This window comes from Epinephelus fuscoguttatus, linkage group LG22 (assembly GCF_011397635.1).
Source record: "Epinephelus fuscoguttatus linkage group LG22, E.fuscoguttatus.final_Chr_v1".
Classification (NCBI taxonomy): Eukaryota; Metazoa; Chordata; class Actinopteri; order Perciformes; family Serranidae; genus Epinephelus; species Epinephelus fuscoguttatus.
The window spans coordinates 20897437-20910965 of NC_064773.1; the positions used below are offsets into that span (position 1 = coordinate 20897437).

General features: G+C 40.4%; 1 protein-coding gene and 2 non-coding genes across 3 annotated transcripts in view; 2 read left to right on the forward strand and 1 right to left on the reverse strand.

Annotated features, from left to right (window-relative positions):
- Positions 1 to 1114: 1114 nt before the first annotated feature.
- The window catches only part of LOC125883151 (FYVE, RhoGEF and PH domain-containing protein 4-like), a 252056-nt gene continuing 239641 nt past the window's right edge, over positions 1115 to 13529 (forward strand). Inside the window, exon 1 of the mRNA XM_049567353.1 lies at positions 1115 to 1118. The gene's annotated coding sequence lies outside the window, so the exon portion shown is untranslated. The remainder of the gene's footprint in view (positions 1119 to 13529) is intronic.
- Positions 7605 to 7677, forward strand: trnak-cuu (transfer RNA lysine (anticodon CUU)). Its single transcript has one exon. It is a non-coding gene; the product is annotated as a tRNA-Lys (tRNA).
- trnak-cuu (transfer RNA lysine (anticodon CUU)) lies at positions 8274 to 8346 on the reverse strand. Its single transcript has one exon. It is a non-coding gene; the product is annotated as a tRNA-Lys (tRNA).

The window sequence follows — 13529 nt, forward strand, 5'->3', positions numbered from 1 at the left end:
ATGCTTCCAGACATAGGTGTAGACTTAGGGTGGATGCAGGGCAAAATTAAAGACATTTACACCAAAAATTGATGCAGAAAAGAAAAAAAATCACCAGAATGGAAGAAATTAAAGGTTTATACTCAAAAATTTGGGCGGCGGAAGACCCTTACACTTCTTTATTCTCCTATGCACAAGGCGACATTATAGTTAGTTAGCCTGTTTCTGTTTTTGTTTTGACTCTCTTTGTGGTTTTGTGTCTTTTTGTGGTCATTTTGTGTCTTTATGTAGTTGTTTTGTGTCATTTTATAACTGTTCTGGTCTTTTTGTAGTTTTTTTTGCATCCGTTTGCCGTTATTTTGTTTCACCTCGTGATTGTTTTGCCTACGTTTGTAGTCGTCATGAGTCTCCTTGTGTCTCTTCAGGCTGTTTTGCATCTCTGAGTCGTCGTTTGTGTCTCTTAGTAGTCTTTTTATGTTTCTGGTCTGGTCTCTTCCTGGTCAGTACATGTGTCTTTAAGTAACATTTTGCAGGTGGAGGCCCAGTAGGCCCTAAATATTGAAGCGAAACCTACTCTGTTGCTTTCAAAATCTCTCTGTGCTGTGGGAGGCTAACAAAGCTCTCTAGATTAGTATATTTAAATTAAAAAATAATTAGTCGGAGTTTCATGCCCTTACAGTAGCCAGACTAAATTCCATCCCTACTAACATTACAAAACATTAACTTGTTTTGAAGCCTCAAGTTTTGCATTTCGCTATCTTTGGTGTTTGGAGCCAGAAGTGACCATTTGGGCAAAGAGCGTGGAGCTTTGAGGGGTGGATCCGACTGAGACGCTAAGCACACAAATGTAAACAGGTGAGTTAATAACAAGACAAGTTGCTTCAGGGTCCGGGTGGCTAAATTGAAGTGAAAAAAGACTGCTTGACCAGACACTGGAATTTCACCGTTAGCACCATACAAATGATCAGAGATGGGACCAAGTCACACATGTGCAAGTCTCAAGTAAGTCTCAAGTCTTAACCTTCAAGTCTCAAGTAAGTCTCAAGTCATTTTTTCTTGGGCAAGTCAAGTCAAGTCAAGTCAAGTCACAGGTTATGTCAAGTCAAGTCAAGTCCTGTAATAGGTCAAGTCAAGTCCAAGTCAAGTCACCTTATTATTGTAATTTTACCTGCAGAATCTGATCTTAATAAAGTGAAAAGACAAGATATAAGTAACTGCCAGTAAACATTGACTTCATCGCTGCAATGTTTACTTTGCAGGGACGACCCCCATGCGTTCGCGTGCACACACACACACACACACACACACACACACACACACTAACCGAGGCAGCAGCCAAAATCACCCATTTAGCTCATTTAACAAATTAAAAAACAAGTTCCACCAAACTAATTTTATATTCTAACCAAAAACATGATGTGAATAACACTCAAGTCATTCAAGTCATCGTTTCTCAAGTCAAGTCAAGTCCCGAGTCTTTAACTTCCAAGTCTGAGTCAAGTCTCAAGTCTTATATTTTTTGTCAAGTCAAGTCACAAGTCATCAAAACAGCGACTCGAGTCGACTCAAATCCAAGTCACAATGACTCGAGTCCCCATCTCTGCAAATGATATGCTTTGTATGACCAGGGCCTCAAAGGAAACTGTGAGATGAAGGGAAACATTCAACATGTTCTCACCCCAAATCATCATATATCCCTGCTTCATCATTGGCCTTTCATGTCTACAAATTACATGCTAGGTATCCACCTGCATCTCCTGTTGATGTTCCAGGACACATAGTTAAGTTTAGGCAACAAAAGCAGTTGGTTAGGTTTAGAAAAAAAACATCACGGTTTGTTTCTACATTCTTTTGGGAAACAAGCACCAGGTTCCCAGATGACAGTCCGGCGTCATCCATCTCCCATCCCTCCCACTCTATAAGGACTTTCCAGCTCCATATATATGTTGTTACAGGCAGTGAGTCAACCTGACGCCATCCAGCGGTGTATCGTACTGCCGCAACAGCTGCCATCTGGCTGATCGGAGGTGCATCATAATGTCGTGAAAGATTATGTCCAGCCCCACAAACTGACGCTGCCCAGCAGGAAAGGTGGCTCTTTGCGTCAGTTGTTTGACACTGAAATCACAGACAAAGTGGCAGTTATACAAGCACTTCAAAATGACAATGGGCTGCAACATTACTGAGAGCAGTACTAAAAAGAGGCTAAATTATACAACAACATGCTTTCATGAAAGTGCCAAAAGGAAGTAAACAAACTGAAAACATCTCTGACAAGCCCAGTGTTCTGCTAATATGAAAACAACTTCAGGAAACTAGGAGTGAATGAGTCATCATGGGCCTACAGTCATCTAATTGGAGAAAAGGGAAGAGTAGAGCAGTGTCAGATATGGCAATACCTTCAGGCACAACATCCTCACCATGGCTGAGTCTGTGTTGTCTGTCCACAGATTGATTAATACGTCGAAAGATTACAGAAGACGCACAGAAACAGACACATGTAAGACTTGCCTTCTGTTGCCATTAAAGTGTTCAGTAAGGCATGTTCTGACAGGTCTGTTTGTTTTGCACACATGCTGTAAAGCCAGACGTAAAGTGGATGTTTAAACTCCATTAATTCAGTGAATAATTTTCCTGTGGTTCATCCAGTGTCACCAAAACAAAATTAAGGCTTGTCAGAACACATATGAACACAGGTTTTTCCTGCACTGGCTTTGGTCTCTTGAGCAAAACATTTTCTTTTTCTGCTCTTTTTCTAATTTAATTTCATGTATTTAAGTAAATTATGTTTTTAAGCATGCAAGTTTTTTTCTTGCTTTTGCACCTGAGCTATATTTTTGGATACAAAATCTACGTAGATGAAAGTTCACTATCATATTATGACATTACAAGGTGTAGTCCTGGATTTTCCTTCGCCTCCTGTTAATCCTTAAAGCTTTTAAACGTACTGCTGTATTTACAAAAGAGTTTTACATACAACAAGAAACCTTTCATTTGCGTTACCCACAGCAGCACTTAAGTCAGTGAGCTGTTATTTGTTCCCTCTGTAAAACTCCCCAAGGTTAACCTCATCTCTCAAAATGTCTTACTGGAGTCTAACTCTCTTGGAAGAGTTGCAATAAGATGTCCTGTTTTGATTCAGTCGAGGCACTTACTCCTCAGATATGACAGTGCTGATCAAGGCAGCACTCCGGTTTGGGTAGATGTTTGATTTCCAGTCTGCTACAGGTCTCACTTTGAATTTCAAGTTGGTGGAGACCTGGGGTTGTTTTATCGATGTATTAAGACACCTGGATACAGCGGTGAAGGCAGACACTCGTTCATATGAAAGTTGCTCAGTGGCGCATGACGTCAAAATGGTTTAACTAACACTTCTAAAATTACCCAGACGATCGATGCTGCTACCGCATCACTGGGACAATTGAGCAGGTGCACTGGAGACTTCGACTGCTTGAGCCAGCTGCTTCCAGTTTAGCTCCCCGCTAACATGAACGGGAACAAAATGATTCAATGGTGGGGCTTGTTTAGACTTTCCAGATGTTATTGCACCAAATGGACCAAATCCTGATAGTGAAACAAGACATTTCATCTAAGTGGTGACGCTCAAAGAAATGTATCCATTGATTTACAGATGTCTTTTTCACAATGTAAGTCTATGGGAAAAAGTCTTTTTGGACCCCATGGCATCATGTGATGGACCCAGAAGTTGTAATTTCACTGTTCGGCCACTATGAAAATTGGCTTCAAAGCTTGGTCCGTTTTCTGGGGGCCTGTTTGTAACATGGGACAGTTCAAACAGACAGAGATCAAATGTTTAGTATTATTATAATCAGTGTTTCTGTAAGCTGAAAATAGAAATGACTAATGTGTCAAACTAGCAGTCAGGCTCGTTGACATAGTGTGAAACATGACTGATGATACTGGGATGGTTGTAACGCCTTGTTACAACTGTCTCTGTGCCCCAGACACACCAAGGACTCATCTGATGAAGATAAATTCTTAACTGTGTTCCTGGAGAGCTGCTCCAGGTCAAGGGAGGTCTGGCTGCAGTGTTGGTGCCGTAGACGTCACAGATAGAGGTGACCTTTACATTTGCCACAACTGTGACTCAGAGTGATTCCATCTACCACATTATAATTCGAGGCCTTTTTTGTCATGTGGCCCACCAGAAAAGGTAATCATTATTCAGGCTGTTCTTATGTACCGTTTGTATGTTTTTCTACAAAGTAATGCACCAAAATTCGTACATATCCCATGTAATAACGACTCTGTAATTTGTGCATCACCCAGGTAAAGGGAAAGCTGCGATCACATGACGGATGCGCTGATGGGAGAAGGAAGTGGTCCTGTAAGGAGCCAGGTTGGGGCGGTGGATGGGTCGCAAAACACAAGACTTTCCGGCAAGACCATCCTCAGGAGACTAGTTATGAGTCTATGAGTACTGAGTTATTTTAAGGGATATCGTCACCACTGAGCTCCTACCGACTGAGCTAGCAAAGCTATAAATGATCGAAAAATGGGTCAGATACTGGCTGCATGAAAGGATGACATTTAAAGAATATCTGTGGTCCAGAGCCTGGGTCAGGATTGCCTCCACATGGCTCTCAACATGGAGGTTGTTGAGCTGGTGGCTTGCGGCTAACAGTGCTAACAACAGCAAATATGCTAACAGAGCCAACAGTATTAATGAGGGGCAACTGGACCAACTACCACAACAAAGAACAGTAACTTTACAGGACTAATACTGATGTCCATAGCTTTATTTTAAGTACGTAACTTTACATTAAGTACATAACGTCATTCGCGGGATGCTAATTTGTAGGAAATCATACAAACTGTTATGGGTGTATTTTTGTAGTATATCATAGGAACTGTTGCGTGAGGATACATTGCATTATTTAAAAGAAAATAACAGTCACAATAACCAGACTGATTAATAATATTTTTCATTTTGATTATTTGATTGATTCATTTTGTATATTTTAGGCATGTCATAACTGTTCCTGTCCAATGGGAAGGTTGTAAACATGGCTGAACCATATTTAAATCAATTTTGCAACCTGCATGTATTTCATAAAGCCACCTAAATACATTGTTTCAGTGAGTGATGCATCAAAGTTTATTTTATATTAAATTGGCTATTGCAGTGTAAATGTTTTTTTATTTATTGGGTAAATCGTGAAAAGTGTGACAGCTGTCCATGGTCTCCCCGACTTGTTTAGGTGAATGATGTCTTTCTCAGCCTGGTGTGTCATCATCACTGTGGGGTTTTTGTCTCAGACAACTTTCCCACATTCTGGCAGCCACACTGTCACAGTCTGGTTTTGTTTATGCCCCTTTAAGCCTAATCTTCACATGATTATAGAGTGTCTGTGTTTTTGTTCTACCTCAAGGAGACAGAGGCATCATTGTTAGAGGAACATTTGTCCACAGGTAGCCTCAACAGTCTGAGTGGCAGCAGTTAACAGTGGCACCACATAATAAAATCTAGTAGTCATAGTTAAGTCAGCAAAAATAGGTTTTCACATACTTATTTACGTGTTATTTATTTATATTCCCTTCTTTTATTCAAATATTAATCTGCCAATAAAAAAACACAAGCTATGACCCCGCCCTATTTGTCCCCGTCTCCCAATTTGCACCGGGTAATTCATCCCTAAGTGATGTTTACCCATGTTGAGTCTATTCCAGCTATCATAATGAAAGGCTTTAATATACACCAACAAGCACCCATTGTGTCCTTCAGCCCTCACAACCAACCTATTGTGATTCCTGCAACTGCAGCCTTGAGACCTGTATTTATGCTGTTGTATAAACTGCAAAGAGAGATGTTGATGTGAGTTGTTTTCCACAGGAGTCTGATGGGGATGTTTTTTGAGAAACACTTTGAGCATCACAAATGAAATTTCATTCACATCTACAAAACCTACAAAATATCTGGGTGCAAAGATGCTGCAAGAGGTTATTGAGAATATGTAAAGTTTAGAAGTAGCCTAGCTTGTGTGAACTGGTGAACTGACCCTTTAAATAGCCCAGAAGGAGTGAGACTGTGTATTGAGGGCAGAAAGCTAATCTCTGTGAAGCATGATGTCCTACAACACAAAAATACCAAACAAAATGTGTATAAAATTAAAATAAATGTTCAAAAGCGTTTTATTATTTGTATTAATGGTCTTGGTTATGGTAAAATAAAATGTATGTTAACTAATACTACCTGTTGCCACATGGGCACACTAATGACAGTGTGGTCACATTTCCTAATTTTTTCCAGGACCTGAGCATTAGCGTTCTGAATAAGCTGAAGTTGCCAAACAGTTTGTTTTGAAAGTCCCACTGACAGAGCATTGCAGTAATCTAATCTACTGGAAATAAAGGCATGGGTGAGCCTTTCAAAGTCTTGCTTTGACATTATTCCTCTGACACTAACAATGTTTTTTTAAATGGTAGTAGGTAGATGACGTTACAGATTTGATGTGACTGTGGAAATTGAAATCCAAGCCCAGGATAACACCAAGGTTTCTTGTGTGACTCTTAGTTATAAGAGAGAGGGATTCGAGGTGAGAGCTGACACTTTGTCTTTCTTTCTGTGGCCCAAAGCCAGTACAGCTCAATACAATACAGTGCTCAATACAGTGACACAGCCATTCTTCAGGTTTATAATCACCTGGTGAAAGCATTATGTATATTTGCGAATCATCTGCATAATTACTGTGGGCTATGTTATTATTTTGAATGATTTGGCCTAATGGAAGCACATTGAGACTAAACAAGAGTGGTCCAAAAATGGATCTCTGTGGGACCCCACATGTCACAGCCATCTGCTCTGACAATTGAGACAGAGTACTTTCTGTCATGCAGATATGACTTGAACCATTTAAGGACAGTTCCAGAGAGTCCGACCCAGTTTTCTAGTCCTTGTAACAAAATGGTGTAGTCCACTGTGTCAAAAGCAGCACTTAAATCCAACAGCACTAAAACAAAGAGCCTGAGTCGTTTTTCAGCTGAATGTCATTTATTACCTTTATAAGTGCAGTCTCAGTGCTGTGATGGGTCCGAAAATCGGACTGAAGCTGGAGCTTCAGAAGTTGCTAAGTAGCTGGTAGACAACTTTTTCAATAACTTTACTTAAAAATGGTAAGTTTGAAATGAGCCAATAGTTGTTCAGTGCAGCGGCATCAAGACTGCTCTACTTTAGGAAAGGTTTGATGACTGCTGTTTTCAAAGCATTTGGAGAAGTGCCAGGTTGGAGGGAGACATTAAATATAAGAATGCTGTAACACCATCTTTAACGCGACACTCACTGAATCCTTTTACTGGCAACCAAACAGAGGAACACCTGCATTTTGTCAGTTGTATATGTGATGTATGTGATGTATGGTGTACTTAAGGCTGCCATTTTTTTTCTTCAAGTGATTAAAAAAATTCCAGTCGCTATTGACTGTAGCTTGGCCATTTAAAAATGGCGGGTCCATGTAGGACATCTTGTATCACACTGATGATGATCATCTCTGACCAACCAGTGGTTTGCAGTGTCTTAAGTCCACCTTCTAAAATTGGCTCAGCTCACTTGGAACCTCGAGTCATGCTTCACCATCAAAACTGAGTCTAATTTTGACTTTCGAACAGCCTGGCTAGCTCAGTCGGTAGAGCATGAGACTCTTAATCTCAGGGTCGTGGGTTCGAGCCCCACGTTGGGCGGTGAGATTTTGGGATGGAGTAGGTACTTGCAGTACTGGACCCATGATGGAGGCATTTAAAGTATGTCTACAATATCTGCTGTCACATAATCCTCAGACATCTGTGATTGTTGTACAGTGCTGTTATGTTACCCAGTATCAACAAATGCAGTTCAAGAAGATCAAAAGAGGAGCATTAACTGTTAAGGCAAAGTAACCAACCACAAACTTCTGGTGGATTGTGAGAACAGTTGACCCAGAAATACAACCCTTCACCCTCCTGAGTTTTCTCAGCCCATGAGAGTTAAAGGAACTTCACAGCATTAATATGGCAGCAAACAACTATTTTCTATGTGAAGATGTAGTTGAGTAATGGCGTCTTGAGCAAAGAGCAAAGTCACAGTCTCTTTGTATGCCTTGTAATATGAGCTTCTCCGCTGTGGTAAACAGTCCAGGCTGCCATGAATCTCAGTGCATATGAGTGTGTCCCTTTGCCGCACGAGGCACTACACTCTTACAGCAATCAAAGCTGATAATACCATTCTGTGTCATGATGGCTGGACTTTTTTTTTGTCATGGACACATGATGTTGAGAAAGATTCCCCTCAAAAACCTCACCGCCCAACGTGGGGCTCGAACCCACGACCCTGAGATTAAGAGTCTCATGCTCTACCGACTGAGCTAGCCGGGCTATGAGTGTCAGGAAAATGGGTCCAATTTCCACTCTGCGTTGGTGACTGTGGTGTTGCTGCTGCATTCAGCTCAGTGTTAGTTGATGCACAGTCCTGTCAATATCCCTGCTTGCAGATTGACATAAGTACTATACATACTATACTGCACTGTCATGAACAACACTGTAAATGTGTAAGGGCTAATAAACATGATCATAAACTGAACCTCGGCGTTCTTATAACACATCTATGGTATAGGATGTCCTGTGTCGTGCTAGTGACAATCGTCTCCAACTAGTCAGTAGTCTGGAGTGTCTGAACCCCACCTTCTGGTATCAGCTCAGCACCTTGGAACCTTGACCAAGATGGTACCAAAAACGTAACAGGTACTATCCTCAACTTTTGCTAATGGAAAACAAAAAACGGGTGAGTTGAACTGAACTTGAGCTTCCACTTAGCTAGTAAGCTAACGTCAACTGCTGTTTCTCTGACTATTTGGCTAATAATTATTGAGTAAAGTCAACATAATAACTTTTCTTAAAAACTGAAGTTCTCATGAAGCTAACAGAAGACAAAGTGAATAGGTTCTCTGAGGTCCATTAGCAGAGGCGTCACAGGCTCTATATTCAACAGTGACAGCAGCTCGCATCCATCTTAGCGGCCTTGACCAGCTGTCAGGAGCTCACTTCATCACTGGATGAGCTCCATCCCATGAGAACACTCACCTCACCCACAGCACCTGCAAACAACTGTCCCACTGTGTTTGTCTTGGTAAATAAACAACGTGAGGCTGAGTTTATTAAAGCTTAATTTTAAGCTGAGGTGTGTAATAATGGAGACATTACAGGAAAACAGATGGCCCAGTCTAAAATTAGCCCGATCTAGCTGCTGCATGATTATCCATGCACTAAATTTAGGAGGGAATAAATGATGCCTCATTGTCGTTATCTTGATCGGAACATTTATATCTTTTGTGTTAGAAGGCATTGAAGCTTTTTCATGGCTCTAATTTTCCCTGACTGGCACGCATCCATCCCCTCACATGCCTCATGTCTGAAGGCTCGGAGCTGAGGTCAAAGAAGAGACTTAGGGGTGAGCTAATCAGCTCAGGATTTTATAGGCTACGTGTAATCGGAGTCGGCTGCAAACACTGAGTGGATCACAGGAGAATGAAGAAGCAGATTAGACTCCATGTGTGGGACTTTCTGTATGAACACAGATGTAACTATGGGTCTACACTTCATCTCTGCATACATACCGTACTTGATATGTGCGGCGTACATATAATTTGTGTGTGTTATTATGCAGTTTGAGCCCGTCGTGCTGTCAGAAAGCAGATGTCATCCCCAACGCTCCTGATAAAGTGAGGACAGTGCGAGGCAGCCGTTCAGTTCTGGCTCCTTCATCCCTCCATCTGTCCTGATGCGAGCCAGGAGAAACCGAATCCCTCTATCCCCCCTCACATCTCGGCTAAAAGGAGACCTCTTTAGCTGCCCTCCTTTGCTATGCAGAAAGATGATGATAAACCACTTCAAGAAGCATGATGACAGGACGATTTATTTTCCTCTGAGGTGACTGATAACATGACTGAGCATCTGTTGTAATATTTGGGAGCAGGATTCTAATTTTAGCCTTTTATAAATTACTGACCATCATACATTACATGCAGAGGAAACTACATCTCTATAAATACATTCATTTTCTAACATGTCTCCCTACGTCTCATAGCATTGATACGAACTACAGTCCTCTAAAACTGTACTAATCCTATAACAATCCCCATCTTTCATGTTCTTTATCCCTTTATCAATTTTCTACATCATGTGGTTGTTTTGTTTGTGTGTATCACGTCATCAGTAATATTTTATTTGATGTATTTTTAACTTGATTACTATAAACCCTTTTTGTGATGAGCTGCAATTATCCATGAAGTAATCACATCGTAATCAGATCAGTGTGACGCCAGTATAAAACAAGCTGCTAAAACAAGATGATGAGGCTGTCTGCCTTCCAGTAACACGCTGACCTGTGGGCTTATCATATTTCCATCACATTCACATGATGACTGCTGACAACATGACTTATGCATGTAGTGATTTTTTTCAGCAGGAATTTCTGGGTTATCTGGAGAGCAATTATCTCCACCATATACTCAAGATATGTGTGTAACTATGGGGGGATGTAGGTGAAAAAAACAAGTCAGTGGGGTCAAAAGGTGGGGACTCTTTTCACAGTTTTGCGCTGATAATGTTAGTGTATGAAAAGTTAACCTTTACATACTATTCATGTCAAATTTGACAGCGGTAAAAGCTCCCTAAATGCCATTCTTTTAGTTTGAAATTATGGGACTTTTCCTAAAGTGACCATAAATGCACAAAATGAAAATATTTAAATATGTTTGACTTTTGTACAGGTGCTACAAATTTTGTACATCCACTCAAATTTGACCCACTTGACTTGACTAGATTTTAGATTCACCAGTGTGGGTTAAATCAAGGATAACTATGGTTTGAAGGAGTCTTGAAACTCTACACGCCATACTGGGAAGATATAAAATATTAACAGTATGTAAGGGTTAAGGAACAGCCCAGTCACCAGAATAAAATGTTGCCATTTCTGCAAGCCACGGATTTTTCATATTTGCACGTTTCATAAGTATGACGTAGTTCAGAAATCAGAATACAGGTATATAAGTTTGTCAGCTGAGGGGACTGTTGATGGCGTGACACCAAAGTGAGATGGCTGCCAAGCAGCAGCCAGCAGCAAACAAAAGCAGGTATTATTTTGGCAAGTGCTCTAGACATTTCCAAGCATGGTGGCAGCGACAAAAGCAGATATTTTTAATAAACTAGAGTCTTGGACATTTCCAGCTTTGTTTATATCAATCAAACCAGCCATTTTAAGCCCATACATGATGTTTTCCTACCCTTTATCAAGTAGGTTATATGCCTAAACATGTTAACCACAGCGTTGCCACAACATCAAATTAAAAACATTAATTAGAAACATTAAGTTTCAATATGTCTGCGCTACATATGAAACGCACAAATGTAACTTATCTGTGGTTTGCCGAAATGTACAACGCCAACATTTACTCTGGGTTGCAAGTGATCACCAGAGTTATTACAATTCATCCTGAAGAGGACAAGAACGTTGGAAAAAAGATATTTAAATTAAAACCGCAAATGTGAACCAGATGGTGGCACTAAATGAAAAGTTAAGTCATTCGGATTCATCCTCTGGGGATCATGAATGTATGTACAAAATTTCATGGCACTATTCTTGATATAAAAGGTAAAACTGCCTTTTATACTCTCAGCGTTTTCCTTTTTGAGGGTGGTGCAATTTGACACTGTGTGTAGGGGACCAGGGCCAATTGTAACAAGGGGAAATCATAACATCTCAGATTGCACCAATCAGAAATAAGACAGATGCAGGAAACTCATCATGCACATGGTCTGTGGTGTATTTCCCTTATACTATCTTAAACTTTAATGTCTATGAATTTCAATCTGTCTACTTTTTATGACCATTCTGTTGCCCAACATTTGATATATTTGTCAAATAATAGCTTTGCTGTTTATAGCCAGCAAGGTAACTGTGTCATGGGTAGTACAGTTGAGGGCAATAGTAACGCTGTGTTACAATCCCGACACCATCAAAATGGTGTTGAACCTAGTAACAACATTAAAATAGCCTTCTAGTGTTTTAATCAATACTGTAACTCTAAAGCCCAATATACACTGTACGATTGTGGGCTGTCCCAGACAAAAGATGACCAACATGAAAGAATTATGGCGGTGGTCCTACGTCGCAGATAGATAGATAGATAGATAGATAGATAGATAGATAGATAGATAGATAGATAGAAACCAAAAATTGTTACAGCTATCCCCAGTCTCCCCTATCTTCAGTGTCCTCAGCTGTGTTGATTGTTTATTGATGACCTTTCCTATATGTGCATATAGTTCATGCTCTGATGATGTAACCAAAGCTTGGACAATAAATTCGGTGCAAATGAGATAAGTGTGTGGATGTTTTGATCTTTTTTTTTATGTGGCAATCCATCAAAAAGCTACTGAAAGGCGGTCGGATACGACAAAGGCAATAAGACTTAATTATCTCCACAAACAAGTGGATTGTGTCTTGCTCTTTGACCCACTTTGATGAATCTCATTCTCTGTCTGATCTTTGTCTCCTGGAGGTCAAATATTGGCTTTGATGTTATCTGTGGAGTTGCAACATGTGATTCATCCTCAGCCTGCAGGTAAAAGGTGAACTAAGGGTGAGGGAATCATCCACGCATGCACTCTACTGTGTGGTTCGATCATCAACTGTGTCTCTCGTCATTTACGAATTACATAATTGAAACAGTAAATACGTGTAATCGGTTAATAAGTCACAGCTGCTCACAATGCAGTCAGAGTGTCTAAAACCCCACCTGTGAGGTAACGACAGAGGGGAAGGGATGGCGTTATTTATTCACCTCACATTATATGAGTTTAACATGAAGAGTGGGAGCGCCATCAGATACGAGCTGAGACAGATTTTGCTCTGATGTGTTTGGTCAGGGGGAGCAGTTAGGTGTGGTACTTATTCACACTGACAACTCCCCCTAAAACAGACGGCATTGCAACACTGTGACCTCTGACCTCAAGTTAAAACATCAACTTTACAGTAACCTCAAGTATTTTACTCAAAATACAGTTAAACATGTGCTTGAGTGATTGTGTCAGCATGTTTTTGCCACACTGATTTGGACTGACATATTCAAAGAATGACTTCAGTTGTGATGTAAATTCAACGTCAAAAGGGAGTCGCTGACTGATTTCTCAATATCTTGGATTAGAAGTAACAATCACATGATCTACTGAGCCTGTAGTGTGTGATCTTTTGTGCAGTTTGACCAAAAACATCTTCAGAAGACCCAAAACAGAAAAACTAGAATGCAGGAGGTGTTATGAGTGACATTGAATGAATAAAAACTTTATGTAACATTATAGCTTTCCTTCAGTAAATAAAAGGAGTCGAAATGAATCATTAAATGTGGAGGGAACAGGTGGAACCTGAAACATGGAACTCCCACAAGAAAACTCCCATAAAAGTGCAATAAAAGTGTCACAGCTGACTGAATCATGACAAACACATGAGGCTGGTTTTATTTGTCAGCCTTGACTGGCATTAATATTAAGCTGAGCCTGAG